The sequence below is a fragment of the Rhipicephalus microplus genome, chromosome X (genome assembly GCF_043290135.1).
Source record: "Rhipicephalus microplus isolate Deutch F79 chromosome X, USDA_Rmic, whole genome shotgun sequence".
Classification (NCBI taxonomy): Eukaryota; Metazoa; Arthropoda; class Arachnida; order Ixodida; family Ixodidae; genus Rhipicephalus; species Rhipicephalus microplus.
Window position 1 is genome coordinate 435,363,884 of NC_134710.1, and position 21,596 is coordinate 435,385,479.

At 43.9% G+C, this 21,596-nt stretch overlaps 1 protein-coding gene across 3 annotated transcripts in view; it reads left to right on the forward strand.

Annotated features, from left to right (window-relative positions):
- Positions 1–20,018, forward strand: part of LOC142761724 (THAP domain-containing protein 11-like) — a 49,777-nt gene extending 29,759 nt beyond the window's left edge. For all 3 annotated transcript variants that reach the window (XR_012887653.1, XR_012887651.1, XR_012887652.1), the window contains 2 exons: positions 13,847–14,053; positions 15,639–20,018. The gene's annotated coding sequence lies outside the window, so the exon portion shown is untranslated. The remainder of the gene's footprint in view (positions 1–13,846; positions 14,054–15,638) is intronic.
- The last annotated feature ends 1,578 nt before the right edge of the window (positions 20,019–21,596 follow it).

The following is a 21,596-nucleotide window of genomic DNA, read 5'->3' on the forward strand; positions in this document are numbered from 1 at the left end:
TCATTCTCTCCATCGCTGCAATTGTTAAGCAGCCGGCTTTCTTATAGTAGTAGGGTTATTATAAAGCAAGCATGAGTGAGCGCTGCGTCTTAGGAACAAGTGTTCGCCCCGATATCGGGCTATAGGTGGTAGCCCCGTCACCCCGCTATATAGTGTTTATATCGAGCCGGCGGTGTGCATACATTTTTATGCAGCAACGATTCTTTTGTTAGCGGTGTGAGCAGATTGCTGGCGAATGAAACGTGTGGACTATAGCCTACTGTTATTATTTATTTATTCATCCATTTCATACTGCCAGCTTGCTTCACAAGCAATAAGCAGGAGTGGATTGCAGAAACGAGGCATGTTGAAATAAACTGCGAATGCACTTCAAAAAAAAATTTTTTAAATGTTGAACAAATAATAAATTCGTGTAATCAGCTCGCATAAAATGTGAAACACTAGAAACCATTAGCCCCAAAAAGAAAGCCTGGCGTTGCTGCTGTCGCGACAATGTGAGGTCACGGAGGATTCATTTGTTCTGCCACCGCTTGCCACCCTTTTCTGCCCCCGTTGCCTGTCTGCTCTTGAGCGATGCCGTGGTGCTTACTCCTCAATTTCGCAATGCATACCTTTTAAGGTACCACGTGGATGATTCCATGACTAGAAAAAGTTCGTTAAGCTCTGGAAAGCATTGTTATTGTAGCCTTGGAGAGGCCCACTCCCACCCGAACGGGAGATTCGCTGAGTATATCGCGATGCTGGACAGCAGCAGATTTGCTGCTTTCACCAAGTACTCTAAAAAATTGGTGCTATAAAAATACGCCAAGAAGTTTTAACTAAAATAGAACTACGCATATGCTGTGGGAACAAAACATGTGTGCTTAAGTATCCCAAACGAAATTAGGATGTTTTTAGCCATTATATGCATGGCTAAAAACATACAAGCTATGTTCACCATAGCTTGTATGGTGAACATAGCTTGTTCACCATACAAGCTATGTTTGCCACTGTACAAATTTACGTGATATAAAGAATGACGCTTTTTAAGGCAGGAGCATTCACTTGAATCTAACTGTCATAAACAATGACTTCAAATTTCAGGAAAATTAGATAAAATAATACCACTGCACAAACCAACTTCCGGAATTGCTGATTTCCGTTTGCTCGTAACCTATGCAAAGATTTCTGCTCAACAGCCACCGGGCATTGTGTAGTCGTAAACTTTACTTCGCGTTATGCTGCTTTGATCTACTGCCCCGTCACAATGGGCAATGTTAACCAAGAGTGCCGAGTCCGCAGATATGAACGTTTGCAAAACAAGCCCCACGCTCCTAATGAACTATTTAATGGTGCAGTCAGCTACCGACGTGGCCCACGTAATAAACAAATATAATTCACCTCAATTAGGCGCCGACTGATCTCGCACGTCCTAACTATATTTAGGTTATTACTCAAGGCTAATCAACTGAAAGAAAACCCCATTTACAATGTGGCTATCTAAAGCGGTGCTCACGAGTGTACAGCAACAACGATGCTGCACGATGACACAATCTGACAGCAATAAGAGTTTCCGCACTTTATTCAAGCTCACCTAAACTCAATTATTTAAGGAAAACGAAGCACCAAGGTGGGGAGAAGAGCATGAAAATAATCAACGTGGTGACTCCGCAAATACGCGAGAAAAACTGGCACAAAAGCTGCGGTGGTATACTAGGGTGAGTGCATTCGATATTATGCGAGAATTTATATTGCGCGCGTGCGCAGCATGAGCACACTGCCAATAACGCTGCCCAGAGATACGCGGATGCGTCTGATAGAAATAACCCCACTGCTGGCAAAATCTTCCTATCTCTTAATACTATTCCTGAAACACTTCACCTAATAATTCAGATATGGTGTATTGCCAGTAAAAACCATGACGGGATTATTCGACAGTAATTTTGCTGTGTCTACGCAAAAGCACGTTCTTGCTTTCCGCCCCCAAAGGCTTCCGAGGCCGGGAATGAAACCTATTCTGTGCAGCAGGAAAGAAATTTTATTCAATTTTTGTACGACCAAGCACTGTTGGCTGAAGCAAACGTAGATTTTATTGTTTTACCAGGGTTATTATCGATACTGCTTAGGCTAAAATCAAGTGCAAAGAACAGAGCCGAGCAACGAGTGAGCTTTGTTATATAGGCGCGCAACGGCGGGCGTTGATTCCTTGCCGTGACGTCGCCGATGCCTCCCGGCAAGTGGTGCCCCTCCAACATCTCGGAGCTAATAGAATATAGAAAACACACAAGGTACTGCAGGTGACACTACCGTCAATAACATACGCCGATCACAAAGAAAACAACGTCACGTAAAACCTGTAACGACCACAGAGGAAAAAATGACAAGAACAAAGAAGTGGCAAGAATGCGCACATGCCTACACAGCGGTCGGCTAAAAAGCAAATGTTCATTATTAATTTTTTTCATTGTACCGTACACTGCTTCAATGATTCAGGTTGTTTGAAAAATGCCTTGGGTCATAGATGAGCGAGAGCGTGCACAACTTGACAATGATATGGTTGGGCTCAGCGGTAAAGTTGTATGTCATCCATTGCATCGATATTGATGTGCTCTTTCCGCTAGCGGTTCTGCCCATACCTTAAGCTGGGTGCCTTGTAAGCCGAGTGTTTGGCTTGCCTCGATCAGTTATATTATGTCTATTTTCCGTGCAGCCATCAGCTAGGCTCTCTGACTGCGCTGCTCCGACCTTGTGGTGTTTAGTAGACAACAACAAAAGCCTCCGTCGCGGACGCCATTGTTATATAATAAAGGTTCAGGGAGCAGGCTTTGAAACTCGTGCGAGATGCATTGGCTAGGGCAGCAAGAAAGAGGACACAAGTGGCACGGCAAACAAACATATATTTTAACACAAAGGAGCACACATGAGACATATGCAAAAGCACCGTACTACAATGAACACGAGAAGCGTCTTTGAAGACTGCTCAAAGAATTGCCACGCTCACGCTATGAGCCTAGACTTCATGGTCGTGGCTGCATCACTGATTGTGGACACTGTGAGGCGAGATGGGCCAGGTAGGTTGTCACAGGTGCTGCGTCCGCTGGGCGCTGGAGGAGACGACGTGCCATGTGCGGAGTCCTTAGGGCGTTCACGTCCGACAAGGTACCTCCAGAAACGTTGCCCTTACCAACGTTGACGTCCAGCCAGGACAACGTGCCTTCTTTTCTCGAGCTTCTGGCTCCGTCTGATCGGCTTATGTTGTTGTTGTTGTTGTTGTTCTCCTATTGTTAGTGGCGCATACCCACTGTGGGGGATTGGCCAAGAATCCAGTGGTTTTAAAATTTGCTGTTCAGATTTGGAATGATGGAGGTATAACAGAAAGATTACGGATAGCCTAGGAAAGCGTGGTGCTTAATGTAATGCATACAAATATTTACATAAACGAATTTATTCTTAGAATAGAGATATAATCTGATTTTATACGTATATGATTATGTGGACATGTTAGGATAATGAAACTGGTTGATTAGTCAACCTATTATTTAATCAATATAGTCCTGGACGGCCGCGCATACTGTCGCATTAGAGAAACCAAAATGGAAGCTCCAAAAGACAAAATGACAGGCAGAAATTAGTCCATACCAATACCACGTAAAAGTATTTCTAATAGCAATTTTCGTAACGTATTAAACTGCCTACAGGTCAAAAAGAAATGGTCTATTGTTCCAGTTCATCAAAGAATGCGCACAGTGGCGAAGGTGCCTGAGAAGACCTGTGTTTATAGAAAACAATATTTGGCACCCGGCAACGCAGCCTTGTCATAGCTACATCTTGTTTTCGAGTGCGGCAAAAGACTCTTCGCCAGAGATATAATAAATGGTGATATTCTGTTGAGTTTGTTAGTGCTAAACCTTTAAATACTTGCATAAGCGTACGTCTGCGGAATCGAGCAGCAGTTACATAAGCGGATAATGAACAGAGCGGTAGAATTGGTTCGCTGATTGACGACTTAGCTAAGGAATGCTTATGTGGCCAGTTCTTTTCTTTTTCGCGTGCCACGCGGACATGTGCAGTGAGGGATCCCCCTTTGGGGGCGAATGCCAGCAAAGCTGAAGGTTCATCATCATCATCATCATCAACGCTGAAGATGGACGCACGAGATGGTGCGTTTTGCCGACACTCCGTTGTAGTCTTACAGGCGTCGGGGGACCCCATCACAACGTATCTATATTCATGAAAACGCAGGAAAAAGAAAAAAAAATCCAGCCAAAAAGACTGCGGCGTGCAGAACCAAACGTGTGACCTCCGCCTCGTGAATGCGAGGTGTTAACCACTGAGCCACCAAAGGTTTCTTTCTTGAACGTTTAAACGGCAAGCAATTTATATCTACCACTTGACGTTGTCGGCAGGCAGCTGGGGGGGGGGGGGACCATCACATTTTCAGCATTATCAGAAAGATGGCACATTGAACGGGCGGCGGCTCTTTTCTCTCACGCATACTTTGGCTCGCGTAGAGAATAAGGGGGTGTACGCTCGATCATGCGCCCTTGTCTTGCAATGGGGAGGATCGTACGTTTTGACTAGCCTAGCGGTTTCGCCGGAACGATTTGCTCTAGCTACCGGGTGCACAAAGGTCAGTGCAATCGTTGCACAGTCTCCATTTGCGAAAAGGGCGCACTTATCAGACACAGTGAAGTAACAACTGAGACGCCTATTTACGGTGATCTGTACCTGTGGGTACGTTTGTTGTGTCATTTGTGCGTGCTAAACTCTTGGCACGTTTTAATCTGCTTTTCATTCTGTGAATGACCTTCCAAATTGTTGCTATGGCGTTCATTGCTTCGCCTTGGCGCAAAGCTGTAACTTTTTTTTTTCAAGTCATGAACTTTATGCGACGTCAAAAAGGCTGTTGGTGAAAAAAGGCGGAAAGCCTGTTTCACATGCAAGCGATTTTTCTCCAAGAGCGGAGCGGCAGCGGCCGCGCGAGGCCAAAACAGGTTTCTACCGCGACTACTGTTCGCTCTACTGAAATTCGCCAGAGTTGCGAAAATTCGCTCGAACAAGAGGCAGAGCGACTAGTGACGTCGTTTGACACGTGATGCCAGTGGCCGAGTCGAGGAGTGAACGCGCGCGCTGCGGGGAACTTGCTTCACTAAACTCGCCCCGACTGACTAGCTACGACATCCGTCCTCTCCCCGGCTCACAAATGTCTCGTGCTGCTTTCAACGAGTTGCTCATTGCATAACTTGTGAAACAACCTCTTCTTTGCGACGTCAAGATGTAAGATTTCTGCAAAAAGCATAAGAAGAGCATTCTTTGGAAAAAAATTGCCGAACTCTTTAGGAATTTGCATATTTGTGTAAAGTAAAAGTGTTCACTGGAGAGTTTTCATTTTGTTGCTCTTGACGATGCTTCCAATGGAGTGACAATTGGGTGCGGTACTTTTTTTCTTTGAATATTATAATTGCTACTTTCTTTTTTTTGTTTTGCATATTCATCGAATGTTACCCTACGTAGAGGAGCCGCATGACACGCCGTACTTCCGTGTCGCAGTAAATGTTGCTGGTTTAACGAACGATGAATTTTGGTGATGGTGCTTATATGAAAGGATCCACATGAATGAGAGAGCAAGGGCGGGTGCTACGACAGTCGACTTTAGAAGTAGCATTTCACACAGGTCACTGAAAAGGAATTTCGTGATGTGACTCAACAAAGAGGGGGCGCGAAGCAAAAGTGTGTTGCGTGAAATGACGTGACACTTTGGCTTTCCTCCTCACCACCACAGCATTAATGGACGCAAATTTCCGCTAAAGCAATTCTAGCTGCGCAGTCCCTGACCTGGGCCGCGCTTAAGTGTATATACAGCAGCCAAAAGCGGGACAACGAGCGTATCACGTATGCCATGCTACCTGCCGTTGATGAAACTCATCCCGGGGTGCTTTACTGAATCGTTGAAAAACCTAAGAGGCTTACTATTTATGGTTGAAGCATGCAAATTCGGGCGACCGAAAAAATGTAGACCATTCGGAAAATCCATACAAAGAGGGTGTTCACATGTGCCACAGGGTGACCACAAACACGGCCGAAGCTTACCACTGAGAGTTTCTATATAAAATTTTATTTTGACTCAAGCGAACTGGTACTGGGCTTAGAGAAACCTCGTTCGGCGTCCCAAAGTTAAATCGCTGAAAGCAAGAGCAATGAATCGGAGAAACATAGAAAATGCTGCGCAAAAAACGCTTCCAGTTCTTCAGCAGTCACCTAGCTGGAACAGCTGTCTAATAAAGCCATACCAGCAAACTCTTTCGTTTGCTTCTCCATGGTCAGTTATATGAGCGCGCAACAAAAACCACACGTTAAAAAGCCAGGACAAAACAAAAAAGCAACTGCATACGTTGCTTATTTGTTATAGGATTCATGTTAGGCTTAGTTCAATCGGTATACAGACGCGGAAAATTTGAGCGGCTATTGATGATGAACGTCGCAGCACACGGGTGCGAAAGGAAGGACCCTTGGAGGATAGCGCGGCTTATAAATACTACTGAATACAGCGGTTAACCGGTGCCTTCCGTTAACAACACTGCCAACCAGAGCAGCGGGCGTTGCGCAACAGCAGCAGTAGCAGCGGCGCATGCGAAACGAACGCGCGTCCTCCCGCCGCTCATCGCCTAAGCACACGCACGAAAGCAGAAGACAGGCGCGGGCTCGCACGCTTGAGAGGCAACACGGCTCCCGACCTGGTGTATTCTACGTAGATATAGCAGGGCCTTCGCCCACGGGATTTTACACGGCCTCTGTAGTTCACCGGGAAAAGCATGTCAATGGGCTCTCGTTCCGAGCACAAAATCCAGAGCGTGCTGAGGAAGTCGCGATAGCGCTTGCTGCTGCGGACCCCAACTCGAAAGTTATCATCACGGACTCCCGGAAAGCATGTGCTCATTACTTGGTAGGAGAGATATCCCCCCTAGCCAGCCAAATTCTAAAACGGGCTCTCGCTGATCCAGCCCCGAAACGCATCGTATGGACTCCTGGCCATCAGGGCTTACGAGGTAATGAGGCCGCTGACGCGGCCGCCCGAGCGCTTACCCACCGGGCTCCTCACCTTGGCTCTTATGACTCGGAGGCCGATACACCGCTGCTGCGGTTCAAAGAAATTCTGACCTATTATCATGACACTCACCGCCTTTACCCGGCTCCTGCAAAGGGGTTGAGCAAGGCGGAAGAGCGAACTCTAAGGCGCCTGCAGACAGGTACTCTACTCTGTCCTGCAATCCTAAAGCATTTCGATGTGAACACAGACGGGCGGTGCCCATACTGTGGGGAGACGTGTGATATCTTCCACATGGTATGGGCATGTCCGAAAAATCCCCACCTACCCCCTTCCCCTACCCCTTCCTGAGAGGCATGGGAGACTGCCCTCCTCAACTGCTCATCACTAGAGCCTCAACGGGCTCTAGTGAGACGGGCGCGAGTAGGGGCCTCGTCATGCTGTGTCCCGGACTAAGGACGCCGACCATGTAGCAGGGTCATGCTTTGGCCCCGTACCTCTCTCTTCTCTCTTTTATAATAAATGTTTTTTATCATCATCATCATCATCATCGCCGCGACCACCGCCGCTCGGTCGCTCGCATGTGAAACAGGCTAAAGTATGTGCTAATTGTCCAAGACCGGAGGAACATTCATCTCATCAAGACTATCTTCTCCACTATAGCTATGCCAATTCAAGCATTTTGGTGTTTCGGTATTTCGATGTTTCATTGTTTTCATCTCCGGCATTCAAAATATTTTTTGTCATTTCAGCCTTCTGAATTCTCGAAGCTTGAAATTTCGGCATTATTATAGCTCAGCATTTTTATTTTGAGCGTGTTTATTGCCCCCATTATGGAGGCGGAAATGTGTTAGACCCATGTGCTCAGATTTGGGTGTACGCTAAAGAACCCCTGGTGGTCGAAGTTTCCGGAGCCCTCCACTACGGCGTCTCTCATATACATATGGTGGTTCTGGAAGGTTAAACCCCACATATCAATCAATCATCAATGCCCCCGTTTCGGATGCATATCTTTCTCGTTTCTGTTCATTTTTGTTTGTTTCTCGCTCTCTATACATTTCTCTTTATCGGTTCTTGTATTTGTTTGTGTATATTTCATTTCCTTCTCTCTTCCTTCGTACTTTTCGCTTCTTTTTTTCTCTTCCTATCTACTGCCCTTACTACATATCTTCTTCTTTCTCTCTTTTTTGTTTTGCCTTTTTTCTCCTGTTTTCAGCCTCTCATTCTGTGGTTTTCATTCCGCCTTTCTATGTGAAGCTTTTGCTTTTTTCCTTTATGATCACCGTTTTGTCACAATATTCTATGGATGTCTATGCTACGAGCATAGACATCTCACAACCATGGTGCCAGTGTGGCTAAGGCTTAGCCACACTGGCACCATGGTTGTGAAAGGGAAGTTACGTCAAATCGTGGCTGCGCTTTGAGACAGAAGAACGTGTGAAGCACCGAACCTGAATTCGCGAGAGCAGCACCGTATGCCAGATACGTCATTTTGCAGGCGACACATTTCAAAGACAATCTGTACTGAGAATGAGAGCGCAAACGAAGGAAAACCAGACAATGAGAGACGCTTGCGAGGCGCTACGTGTCCGATGTGTGTGCGTTAGGTCTTCAAACAGTCGTGATGCGTCAGCTCTGGCCGAACTCCATGAGAGTTGCGGTACTTTTTGAATTTCCTTCGATGCGAAATAAAATCCCGGTAGCAAACGTAGCCTTGTGCGAGCACAGCTGGACGATGTACAGCTAATGCACGTTTTCCTTACTGTCCGGCCGTGTTGCGACAGCGACAGCTGTCATTTACTTCTGCCCTGATGGAAAGTGGCCACGTCGTCTGCTAGCACACGCGGAACCATGGGACAGCACCATGCTCCATAGCCAATCTCCAAGACGTCGCGGTGGCGTGTACTGGTGTTGTGGTCGGCCCAAGCCAAACGTGCGGCACCGTACGGCTGCGGCCTCACAAACGTACGACCCCGGAAGAGTGCAAAAAAGTGCCTCCGGTACCGCCACCGAAGAATCCATATGCTAGGCTATGCGACGTGCCTGTATAGCCGAGTGGTTGAAATAATCGCCTTCAGATAAGGGCTACGCGGAATCGAATACCGTCTCGCAAAATCTTTTCCCTCTGGAATTCATGTCGCCCTCTACTTCTAGTTTTTCTTACTCTGTCTCGGCAATCGATGTCTCACCCATCAATTTTTCTCCATTCTGCGCTAGAAAATTCAGCGTACGGGTTCCAGGAGCGAAGCAGACGGATACGACAAAATTAATGTGAAAAGAGCACATGCCGGCTCATGACGATGATAGTTTTCCCTTTTCAAAGTAGTAACGCGTCGCTTAAACAGCTCCTCTGTTAAAAGTCAATGGGTGGGCATCACATTTTATCGTGAAGAGGGCACTTTTCACTTTCGCGTGTTAGGGAATGCAAGGTATGAAAACGAGTGGTATCTACAGGTGGTGCAACGGTCTACTGCGCCAATGCGTTGACAGCGCCCAAGTGGCGACCTGCAGCCACCGCTTACAAGATATTGTAGCAACCATCAATAAACGTGTTATTAGAAATACTCCATGGAACTGACCAACGGTGTATTGAAAGACGTTGGACCTTCGTTTATACTGTTTACCAACAATATTATCGAATAATGGCTACCGATAACCTTTAGAGATTTCAAAAATAATGCTCCATAGACATTGAATCAACTTGCTGAAGACGGTATAAGAAAGGCTTTCTAGCGCTGTATCGGCCATCTTCGAACAGATTGGCCAACAATCTATCGACCATCGCGCACCAATAACCACTAAAGATTTCCTTAATAGCGTTCAATATACAATAAATGAACGTAACTAAGACACCATAAAATAAGGTTTCCCACCGCTGTTTGGACCATCCACAAACCATTTACCCAACAGTCTGTCGACTATGCATCACCGATAATCAAAAGAAATCTTTTTATTAGCGTTCAAGAGACGCTCAAAGAAGGATAAATAAATGTTGCTAAGCTGTTTTGCAAGCATACTATATACCTGTTAACAGTATTCCTCTACTATTGGTTACTACATTGTTATTGACGTGTCTTGCCTAATGAGGATTATTCTTGCTTTGGACAACGGTCGAATGCAAAGGCAGGCATTTTTACGCTCAATAGTTCAGTCACCTTTGTTTGCATTAAAGGATTTTACCTTCAATTGGCCTCTCAGAGATTGATCGCAAGCAGGCAACGTAGCCTAAAAGCTTCAGTAAAGTGCACAAAAAGCTTCTTACACGGTATTGTTTAAATGCACCACATTCTTAACCTTGTGTTAGAGACAAACATCATGGTGAGGCAACATAAAAAATGAATTAAGTGCCTCTGCTTCTACTATCGAAGTATAACAGGCCTACAAGAATTAAAAGGAAATGAATATATTGTAGGCCAATAAACAATTTTGTTGATGTGAAAAAAGTGGAAAAAAATCTTACTGACTAGCGCCACCCCAGCCACGGAAACGGAGCCAGCCAGCGCGGATTTATTCCTTGAACTGTTACAAGCATTTACGACGCTCTTGACTGACACAGGTTGATTTTTTTGTAGTTCTTGCTCCACCAAGGGCGCTCCATGCCCTTTTGCTCTTCATCAGTGCTCCAGGAACTGGTTCTGTCGTGGTTTGGCAGTCCTGGCTACTGCAGCTTGATTTTCTCTTTTCTCGCTCCTTGCTGCGGAGTCTTCATGCCAATTCGATCTCTCTTACTGGTCTGCTAAGTGGCCCTGTTGACTAAAAGAATGCATTAAACTCTCGAGCAGAGGCGGTAGAAAATCGCCTCCGGCCCCCCTCCTCGAGTTTCTCTTTTCTCTCTCCCCTCGTCTTTTTCCCTCCCTTTCTTGCCCCCCTCTTGTTGTTGGGTTCTCATTGTTTTGCCATGATACTTTTCCCAGATATCCTTGCTTCTGTCTTAATGTATTCGTTTTCTTATTGATGTTCAAAGGATATAACTGTGTGTTGAAACTTTTAGGAACATGGTTGGGTATCCTCCTATTGCTCGGGTTTATTTCCTTGAATTAAATTGATTATTCCTCATATGTACACCCAAACTGCGGATTTTAGGCGGCAAGAGTCAAGGCAATGTTATCAAACTGCAGAGACTTTCCTGGGTCTTTTGTTTTCTTTATAATATGAAATGGTTAAGGAACCTATTTCAAATTTTCAGTTTCCTCGTTCCCGCTTCTGCATGAGAGATCAAATAGTGTGGACTTTGAAATATGGTGCTCTTAGAGAAGATATGCGAGAGGGGTATTGAGTGAAAAAAAAAAGAAAAAAAAAGATGGTCGGAGGGGGAGGGGGTTTGCTTTTCCTCCACTCTCCCTCAATCCAATCTATAGGACTTCCTTGATCCGTTCTTAAATTATGCCACCGGGGGGTGACTGCGCACTGCTACCCAATGGTAGCAAGGTGGATATTCTAGGCTTAAGTAGGAATCAGGAATGCGTTGACACAGGAGAAAACTCCGTCTCGCCGGGCCATTCTTCTGGTAGCATCGGTTGTGGATTGACGTACATGTTTCAGAACTTGCCTTGTTATGGCGTTTTTCTGGTAGGTGTTAACCTTTATTTCGATATTGCGTAGGGCTGGGATCCACTATGTGGACTGAAAGTCCCAGATTGACCATCAACCCCGCTTATTTGTAAGGTGACAGCTTGGGTCTGTGATCAAAGAGGTGGGCCCTCAGGGTCCAATCTACCAACAACCCGAATAAGGCGTAGGACTGTTGTCATCGTCTGATTCCTCCTTCAATGGTTGAAGTGCTGGACCATCTGGTGCATCATTGACCCCTCCCGACAACGAAATTGACCGATGGATGACCATTTTAACGTGCTTCATAAGTGAATTTCATCCAACTAATTCTCTTGAGCACTACTTGTCCTTTTTATATTTGTAAAACATATCGTTATTAATTTTGACTATTTCTTTTAGCGTTTCATACTCTCTTAGTAGTAGCAGGTGTGAGAGATGAAATGGCAATATACGCCACGTTTCATTCAATTACTCATTTCGATTTCGTTTCATTTCGAGTCTACTAAATTGGCGATTTTACGGCATAGCAGCGCAGCCGGACACTGTAGTAAAATCCTTGGTTCAGGCTGGTTAAATGCATTGGAATGCGTGTGTTCGTTCCTCGACGTTTAAAATGTTCAGTTCACGTTGAAGCGAGTTCAAAGACATATTCGCACACGCTGAGAGAATACATGTGTACTTCATGTTTAAGCTCAGACAAACATGGGCACACTCCAGCGATTACATTACATGTAAATGTGCCAGCTTGTGTTGTTTTTGCAGCCTGTTTATTCTTTTAGAACTCCGTTTCTACTGTGCAAGAAGAAAATTACGCATGAAAAAACAACAAAAAAAACAGGTCAATGAGACAACAAGAATGCGGTGCAATGACCTCTCGTGCGAATTCTTTCACCGGAAATCCTTGATAAAGTTGTTCGGATCCATCCATAACGCTATTTCGTGTGAGTCATGTATGTCATGCAGATATTACCGGGTTAAAGGCACTGGTAACACGTGTTTCAAGAACAAGATTGAAAGTAGAGCACCCAATATGTGAGATATTGGCATCAAACAGCTGTGACACCATGACTGAGAAAGGTAATATTATGCTAGCAGACACATGTGGCAACACACTGAGGCTCATCGAGACTCTGGTCAAGCTGTGCATCTGTGTTGGTTGGTCTCAGCAATAAGTTGGCGAGTTTGATTTCAAGTGAATGCCCTGGAGAAAAAAACGTTGTCACTTCAAGTTCGAGGAAAAATTTTTGGCGAGTCTGAATCGGAGCAAGTGCCCAGAGCAAAATATATCTTTCGAGCGAGTCTAAGCAAGCTCCAATACTCTGGCTGGCTTCTCATTCTACGTTTATCTGTATATTTGTTGCTAAATTGCTGCTGTGCATTTTGTTTATGCTTTAAGTACTCCTAAACGTTGACCTTCTAATGTGACATGAAACATTTTTTGCATTTAGTGTCCTTTTATTTCAAGGAGCACAAGTCTAACTGTAGGTTAAGAGAGGCAAGCATAATTCACCCTTCAATTATATTGCATATTGCAGTGCGTATTTGTGAAATGTTAAGTAAAAATATTTGTCAGTAATGAATTCAACAATGACGCACTGGGTACAGCTTGTTCTTCAGCACCGAGCTGGCTGTTGCCTTATGCTGTGTCTGCTTTTATCATTAAGTAAGCTATGAACATGAATACTTCTAGTAAACTCATAAGTGTGCCTCGCAAAAGCAGCAAGCATCGTAAAAAAGAATGGCTACTGCTTTCTCACTTATGGTTACTGCTAAAATATGAATACCTCTTTGTTATATTTGGCACTGTTCACCGTTTTGGAATAGAGCCTGGTCCAGAAAGAGAAATGTCCATGTTTATGTATCAATCACTCGTCACTGTAACTGCCACTGTGACGTGCACTCCTAGACTGCTAAGAACGTCATTTGTTATTTTGAGTTAGCTTATTCCCCGCCTGGCATAAAATGATTCAACTTTTTTAGAGTTTTGAAAGACACAGTGAGTAACTCTGCTTCCTGTTATGGTACGAGTAAAAAGCAAAGTGCCCTCCACTGCGGGTGATGCAGACAGTAGCGTAATCCAGTGCCAGAACAGCTAGAAGGCAAGTGAGAATGTTTCTTTTTGTCACGCTTGTTGTTTATTCATGTGTCTCGGCTGTCCATGCCAAAGAAAAGAGAAAGCACAATGTTTTTTACTAAGATCATATCTGAAAACTGTACTTACGCATAAATGCCATTAACAGCTGCTTCATCTGTTCTTTTGTTATTTTTTAGGCCATGCACTACAAAGGTGCTCCACTGAAGAATCGCTGGGGCTTCATAGAAGACGCGAGACGACAAATTTGTCGGCCATCTAAGCTCCAGCAGGAGCACTACTCTGGGCACAAGCGCTTCCATTGCCAGAAGATCAGGCTGTTATGTGCGCCAATAACATTATTTGCTAGCTAGATAGCCCAATCAGGGAACGGCGTCATGATGCTGGTAAGTGCTGCGAGTAAGATTTGCCTTTACAGAAACTCTGCTTGTAGCTGGTAAATGGCAAATTGTCGTGTCACAAACTTACCTAGGTCACAGCTCACGTGCTAAGATCCTAGCTGAACAGTGAGCTTTTGGTGTAGTGTTATTGTTATTTGTCCAGGGCAGTATAATGTCAGCATAGTGAGATCATATTTTTGACTTGCAGAGTGCAGGCAGCTATCCTGTGAATAGATATTGCTAAGATCACTGTTAGTGCATAAGGAAGCCTCTGTCCACAAGCACATAGAACACAGTTTCAGTTTTAGGACAGTCGCTGAAGGAAGCAACCGCAGTAGGTAGGTAGTTGCGATTGCCACCACTCCCCATGCATTGAGAATAAATTACTAATAATATACCACTCACTTGACTTAGTTCTGAGAAATCTTTTTCAACAATATCGATAAATAAGTCGCCTCATCTAAAAGCCATCTTAATGTTTGACCGTAAGGCTGAGTGCAACTCCGTAATTTCTTAGTGTACGTGTGTGACCACTGCTTCACAGTCACCTTAAAATAATTGCATTCATGCAAAAACACGTGATGCCGATTGGTCAGTGACATTCCAAAGAGTGTTCATGCACACAGTTGCATGAAGTAAAACTTGCTGAGAAGGAAAGCTACTTAATCTTGCATAATCTTTTTCAACCAAATAATCTGTATATATAGTGAATACCAAGATCTTTTTCAACCTATTGATCTTTAAATACAGTGACTACCAACAATATAAGCGAGGATGTCATTCCGGTCACCAAAGTTTTTGTTTCACCGTACACCAAATTTAGCAATAGTGTGAAAACAGACTTCTCCAATGTGGAATACAGTCGGGAGGTGAATGTTGTGATTTCAACATTAACTCAACAAAACAGGCCACATACAGGTACTATGTTAGCATCAACATTGTTCACTCCACTTGCGCTTAATACTGTGAAACCACTGTTTGGCACTCAAAAAGTTCTTTCGCATTATTTTCTTATACGGTTTACGGTAGTGCAGTTAAATATTCTGATGATTACAGTGCAAGCTAAACATTTCTTTGTTACATGCCATGCAAATAGTCCCACGTAGTAATTTCACTCCTGCCACACAATAATCTAATCAATTGCAGTGTATACTGTTTCTTAAATGCAAGTTAAACACAATAATTTCGATCTGGTAAATTCAACTTCCCAAATTGCTTCAAGATCCTACAATGTGAAAACTTTTCTCCTTTCTTAGAGCTGGCTTCTAGCAAACTTTGTCACTTGCAGCCATGTGTAATGAACTTCCCAACTTTTCACGTTTTTAGCTGAAATATTAATTGTTTTGCAAGAAAGTTGTCAGATTAGCTTAAATGGCATAGAGTGTCAATTGCAGGTATGCAGCATGTCTGGGAAGAAGACACGGTGTAGAGCCGGCATGGCATTCTCTGCCATTCTTTATAACCATGTTGCAACAAATGGCCACAAAAACTACTGTTGACACTGAACCTTGTGCTAATGCTGTGCACTGACACTCATGCATCGCCCAGTTCTGGCATGAGAAAACGTGTGACACCTTTTGTTTTGTTGCAGGCATCCTGAAAGACACCAGGTTCTACGAAAATATTGTCAAGGTTGCCAGAGGTAACAAATATGTGATTCATGGAGACCCGGTTTACCCATTAAAGCCTCTGCTCCTGAAGCCTTATGGAGGCGCCCGCTTGCAGCTCCACCAGACACACTTCAACAAGTGCATGAGCACTGTACGGCAGGCTGTTGAGTTGGGCATTGGCAAAGTGGCTGCAGACTTCGCATTGTAGACTTTCACAAGAACTTGAAAGAGACGTATAAGAGAGTGGGAAGGATGTATAAGGTTGCTACACTTCTCACCAACTGCCGCAGCTGCCGGTACGACAGCCAGGTGTCTAAGTACTTCGGCCTTGAGCCATCCTCACTAAATGACTATCTATTTTCATTTATATGAAGCAATCTTATGCTTTCTTTTTATTTCTTTTAATTTACTGTATTAATATTTTCTTTATTTACAAGAACATTTGATTTATGCAGAAAGTCTAGTGTCAAATGATGTTATGGTTTTGTATTCAAGTGTGTGCCGTGATATGACAATGATATATTGATATGTCGGGTTTCACGTCCCAAAACCACCATATAAATATGAGAGACGCCGTAGTGGAGGGATCCGGAAATTTCGACCACCTGGGATTCTTTAACGAGCAACCAAATCTAAGCACTCGGGCCTACAACATTTCCGCCTTCATCGGAAATGCAGCCGCCGTGGCCGGGTCTCGATCCACGATTTGCGGCTCAGCAGTCGAGTACCTTAGTCACTAGACCACCACGGCGGGGCGTGATATGACAGTGGAGGACAGTGAAGGAAAAACTGGCACTTGCGTGTAGAAGCAAAAAGAATTAATAAATGAAATCTACCTGGAGAAAACCATGGCTATAGTTCTGAAGCATGAGAAGAGAACAAACAAATTAAACTGAAAAAAGAAGAACTTGAGGTAGGGAAGCAGCAAGATAGACAGGCCATGCGTCTCAGTTATTGGGTTTTCTGACATGAGCCAAGGCGTCTATCGCAGTCTACCAGAGACCTGAGCACCTGTTGTTCTTGGCTGTGGGTTGCTGGTGTGCGGCTGCTGCTGAAAAAATGTTCATGTACCCTTGGACAAGTGTAAGCAGTCGGGCTCTGTGCCAGAGCTAAGATTCTGCTGAATTCCAACAGAAACCTATTAGCCATGAGATCGAGCAAAGTCGTCGCCTGGTGGATTGCTCCGTGCGTCGTCTGCTAGACACGTCATGCTTCTATGTGCGCGTACGTCTTGCACATTTCCAAAGTGTGGTTTTTCCAGTCATGTCAGCGGGAGTGTAACTGTTTGTACATACGCCTATAATGACGTACGAGAGCATTTGGTCTTTCGGATGCTAATGCGTTGTAATAAGATCAGCGATTGCAACTTTCCAAAGTGCCGTTTATTGTCGTTGTAGCCTCCAATCACCAGAATACTTTCAGAGTGGGTTTCGCTTTCTATTTCAAGCATATTGCAAAATGGTCTGGGCATCCTCCCAAACATGAGGACTATTAAATAGTGTATATGTACAGCGTTCTCTACAGACTCGGTAGCAAAAAAAAAAAACAGGCTCTAGGCCATACTTTTGGGGGCAGTTGGTAGGTGTACAGCTACAGCACTGTAGTTTATTGATCGTGCTAGGACCTTTAGTTGTGTTTATCTGGCCGTGGTACCGCTACATAGGAATAGTACTACCACATAAACAATGACACATCGGTACTTAAACTGTAATAAAAACAGAGTTACCGCGTGCAACCGTGTGCTTAAGTTTAGGAACGCTTTAAGGAAGCCAGACCTTGGAAACAATGCAGACGACATGCCTAATATATATAGCCGTGTAGCTTAACTAAAAATTTTATCTTTGTTACATTGTCTTCAGCGTTTATGTGGCATTGTTAGTGACTGACTGTAGGCAGTGGTAGTTTTTGTCTGAAAAAAATATGCTTGTCTCATTATTCAGGCTTTTGTTGTAGCACTGTCGTGCACGAAATCTATCGATGATAGCTTTCTGCTGAACTCTTATATAAGATTTCTATATTTTTACTGGTGCGAGAACATGTGCGTACATGTGGTAAATACAGTATAGTGTCAGCCCCTGAGTTCCTGAACGAAGCGTGGCTGCTGAGTATGTGTATATTAACCACTGAACGCCTATTCACACTTGCGCGGGTGCGGTGCTGGTTCCTATAGCCTGATCTCTGAGAGGTGGCCTGATATGACAAATACTCGAGCCGCTAGACACCAATGGCTACGGTAGCCTTTATTGGCTGCTGTGCTTCGCTTTAAGGCATCTTCTTCATCATTGACCTTGGTGAGATCAGCTCCTGTGTCATCCCTTCTCTCCGCACATAACAGTATGTTAGGAACAGAGTAGTGCACAACTGTCTAACATTAGGCATTGTTGCGACCAGGGTAATTAGGCGCTTAAAACAAGCTTTTGTAATGAGTTGGGGAGTCGGACAACCCACACGTTACGCTATTCGCATTGTGTGACGCCTGGCTGTTTTTTTTGTTGAATTATAAAAAGCTTTATGACTCGTACTGACGTGATTCTTTTTCCAATATTAAGCCTGCTTAAGGCAAGTCTGCGAACAAGTCCTAAGCACCGGCGTGGCTCAGTGGTGGAATACTGGGCTGGCGTGCAGTGGACCCGGGTTTGAGCCCAACTGTGTCCTTGTGATCTCGTAGCAGCTTTCGCTGTAAAAGGTGGAAAAAATAATGTTTCACTAAAACCATATAATTATCAACCGACAAGCCAACAACATTCTGAAAAACGATGACTAAATTAGTTTCACTTCAGTCGCAAAGAGTAGCAAAATATTGTGCATGAGGAACTCTCTAGAATTTTCTATCACCAAAATACGCACAAAATCTTCCAAACTCTTGGTTGAAAAGAGATCCAATACTGACAGCCCATTCAGTTCTTTGAGAAAAAACTGGCTAACTGAATGCTGCCGAGAACCCTGCTCATTAACTATTGTTCTCAAAGAAACTTCAGGCTTGTGTGTCTTTGCTGTGAGAAATGGTTTGCGTGATTACCTTTGCATGTACTAATATATATTGCCAACCGAAGCAGTTCAAGGTTTTTGCACGTGTTACCCGCTTTAGTTTTCAAGTGAACGGCACTGCTTTTTTCAGAAGTAAAAATATAAGAAATTGCCTTTTCTGCCTTCTCAGCATATTCCCTCGTGCCTAAAACAACAAACACTCCCAATTTATCTGCTTGGAGAAGGCAATCAAAGGTCATTGTCTATGGAATACTTTACCACCAGACTGCCGCCAGAGCCAGGATTACACAGACCAGGTCATGGAGTCTATGAAGAACACGTGGCGGCCTCTATAAAATATTGCTGTCTTGATGGAATTCTCATGTAGCCCATACGGGCCGTTCAGTGAATGACCAAGCAATGAAACATGAGCTTCCGCATAGAAATAACGGGAATACACACTTGCCGGTGCATTGTCAAGCTTGCACGTGCTCCCCGACTTTCAAGGAGATTAAGATTACTGGTAGGAGCACGTGAACTGGTTGAAACTTTTTAATTTTCTGCAAGAGGCAATGCTTGTGTTAGCGGCCCTTTGATTTTCTTATCAAGTGAGCGTAAGTTTCTCCGTGGTTTTTGTAAGCTGTTTGATAATTGACTCTGTGACCATGTGCATGTGACTACGTTTTTTCGGAAGTATATATTTGAAAGTTAACGAATAATAAAGCTCAATTCAAAGGCCCCGCCGCAATGGTCTAGTGGCTAAGGTACTCGGCATGACACGCAGGTCGTGGGATTGAATCCCGGTTGCGGCGGCTGCATTTTCGATTGAGACGAAACTGTTTTAGGCCTTTGCACTCAGATTGGGGTGGACGTTAAAGAATTCTAGGTGGTCATAATTTCCGAAGCCCTCCACTTCGCCGTCAATAATAACCGTAAGGTGGTTTTTAGACCTTAAACGCCACATATCAAAATTCATTTGAAAGATCGCGCTTGTCCCTGTCCAATATTTTCTGTGTCATTATCTTCCATCAGCGCACACCAGGCTATCTTGAAAAATAACTTTCCACTTGCTTTTTGTTCAGCTGCCAGCTTGCACTTACTACGTGATGCCAACAGACGAAAAACAAGTGTTCCTTTGCCATAATGGCATCTGGGGCGCTGAATGATGCTCCCACCCCTACCGTACAAAGTGATAGAAGAGATGACAAATGCCATAGCTCTGTGGTAGAGGATTGGACTCATCATTCGAAGGTCACACAATGCTTGCTTTCAATTAGAGTATTCCTTTCTTAGTCCGCATGCGGTACATGACTTGTCAAAATTGCGTCACTTGTTGTATCTGAAAAAAACTTTGAGGGACCATTAAGCTTCACAAATAAAAGCTGTAAGTGATAGCGGTAGTCTGTTCTTACTGCGTATTTCAAACACCAAGTGTATGAAATTTCTTCAAACTTGCTAAATACCCACTACGTGGCCTTAAGGGCGCAGTAACGTGTGTGCCTTTTTAGTGGGTGACTGGCTTCAAACTATGAAGACCTTACGGTAATCCTAGATTCTGATCCTGAATAGCAATGTACGCTTCTACCACGCATTATTAGGGCAATTTTTCATGCATTTTGAAGCATGTACACTGGTCGCGTGCGTTTCTAAAGCATGAAATTTACTTTCGCTGCATTTATTTTACATCAAATTACTTTCACTGTATTTGCAAGAAACACGTGGCTGTGTGGTAGAACACCCGCTTGCAATGAAAACGACGTGGGTTTGATGCTTCACTTAGATAAAGAATAATTTATTTAATTTATTTGCATTATCTAAATTTTTCAGTCACGCGAATGTTATTTTTTGCCCACGACGAAAGACTTCGACATTTATGCGAAACAAGCTCTTAAACCCTATCACGTTAAATAGTGTATCTGTGACAAACTACAGATGCAGAGAGGATTTTGGCAGGCGTATATGAGATGTCTCTTGCTTCTGTTATCTTTCTTTTTTTTTCAACTACTACCAGAGTACTGTTGCTACGTCTACTACAACTAAGACTACTAAGACTACTAAGACTACTACTACTACAAAGACGCAAACAAAAGCGCCGTACTGCAACAGAAGATTTATTCGCAAATGACCTGTTTTATATACGAGAACACATATATGCGCATTGACAGCAGTGACAACTATTAAGACTACAAAAACAACGAAACACACTCAAATAAGAGCCACAAAAACACGTTTTGTGATAAGATGTTGCAAAAGAAATTATATATGGGTATATATGATATATTGGTGGGGATATTTAGAGTATGAGATCGAAGGGCAACTCACACAATCATCTTTTTGCACTTGTCAATTTCAATTACTTTGATTCTTTCTCTCTTTGTTGGGTTTCCTGCGCGCAACAGTACAAACTTCTTTAAAATGGGAGCACGGCCCCAATCCCGAAAATGGAAAACCAAGTGTCGAGCTTCTTTAGCCGACACGTTATGGTTGTGTTCTGTTAATAGTGTGTTTAGGCGCCTACCAGGTTTACCAATGTAGACCTGGTTACAGGTCAAAGGTATCTTGGAGATCAGCTCTTCTTCCAAGCATGACACGTAGGGATACAGTGCATGATTTCACATGATTGCGTGTGCTTCTTAAAACCAATCACCTTTTTGCACATGCAAGAAAGGTATTTCTGAGGGACTAGTTGCGCTTAAAAGGCGCAAACTTTTCCGTTTTAGAACTCGTTTGTTGGACACCAGCAGACAACGAAGAAGAAGCTTTAGTGGCCTGCTGTCTCCGCAGCTAGCGCCCAGAAGTGCGTGCTGGACTAGCATCATGATGGAGAACGTTTAGTAATCCATTCTAGTCATTGAAAGCATTGGTTGGGTGTGTCTCGCGGCTCCTTCTTTCTTGTGATGCCATATACTTATCGAAGGCTGGTGTTCTGCGACTAATTGGTACCTAAACCCAAAGAACAAGGAGTGGCTCCA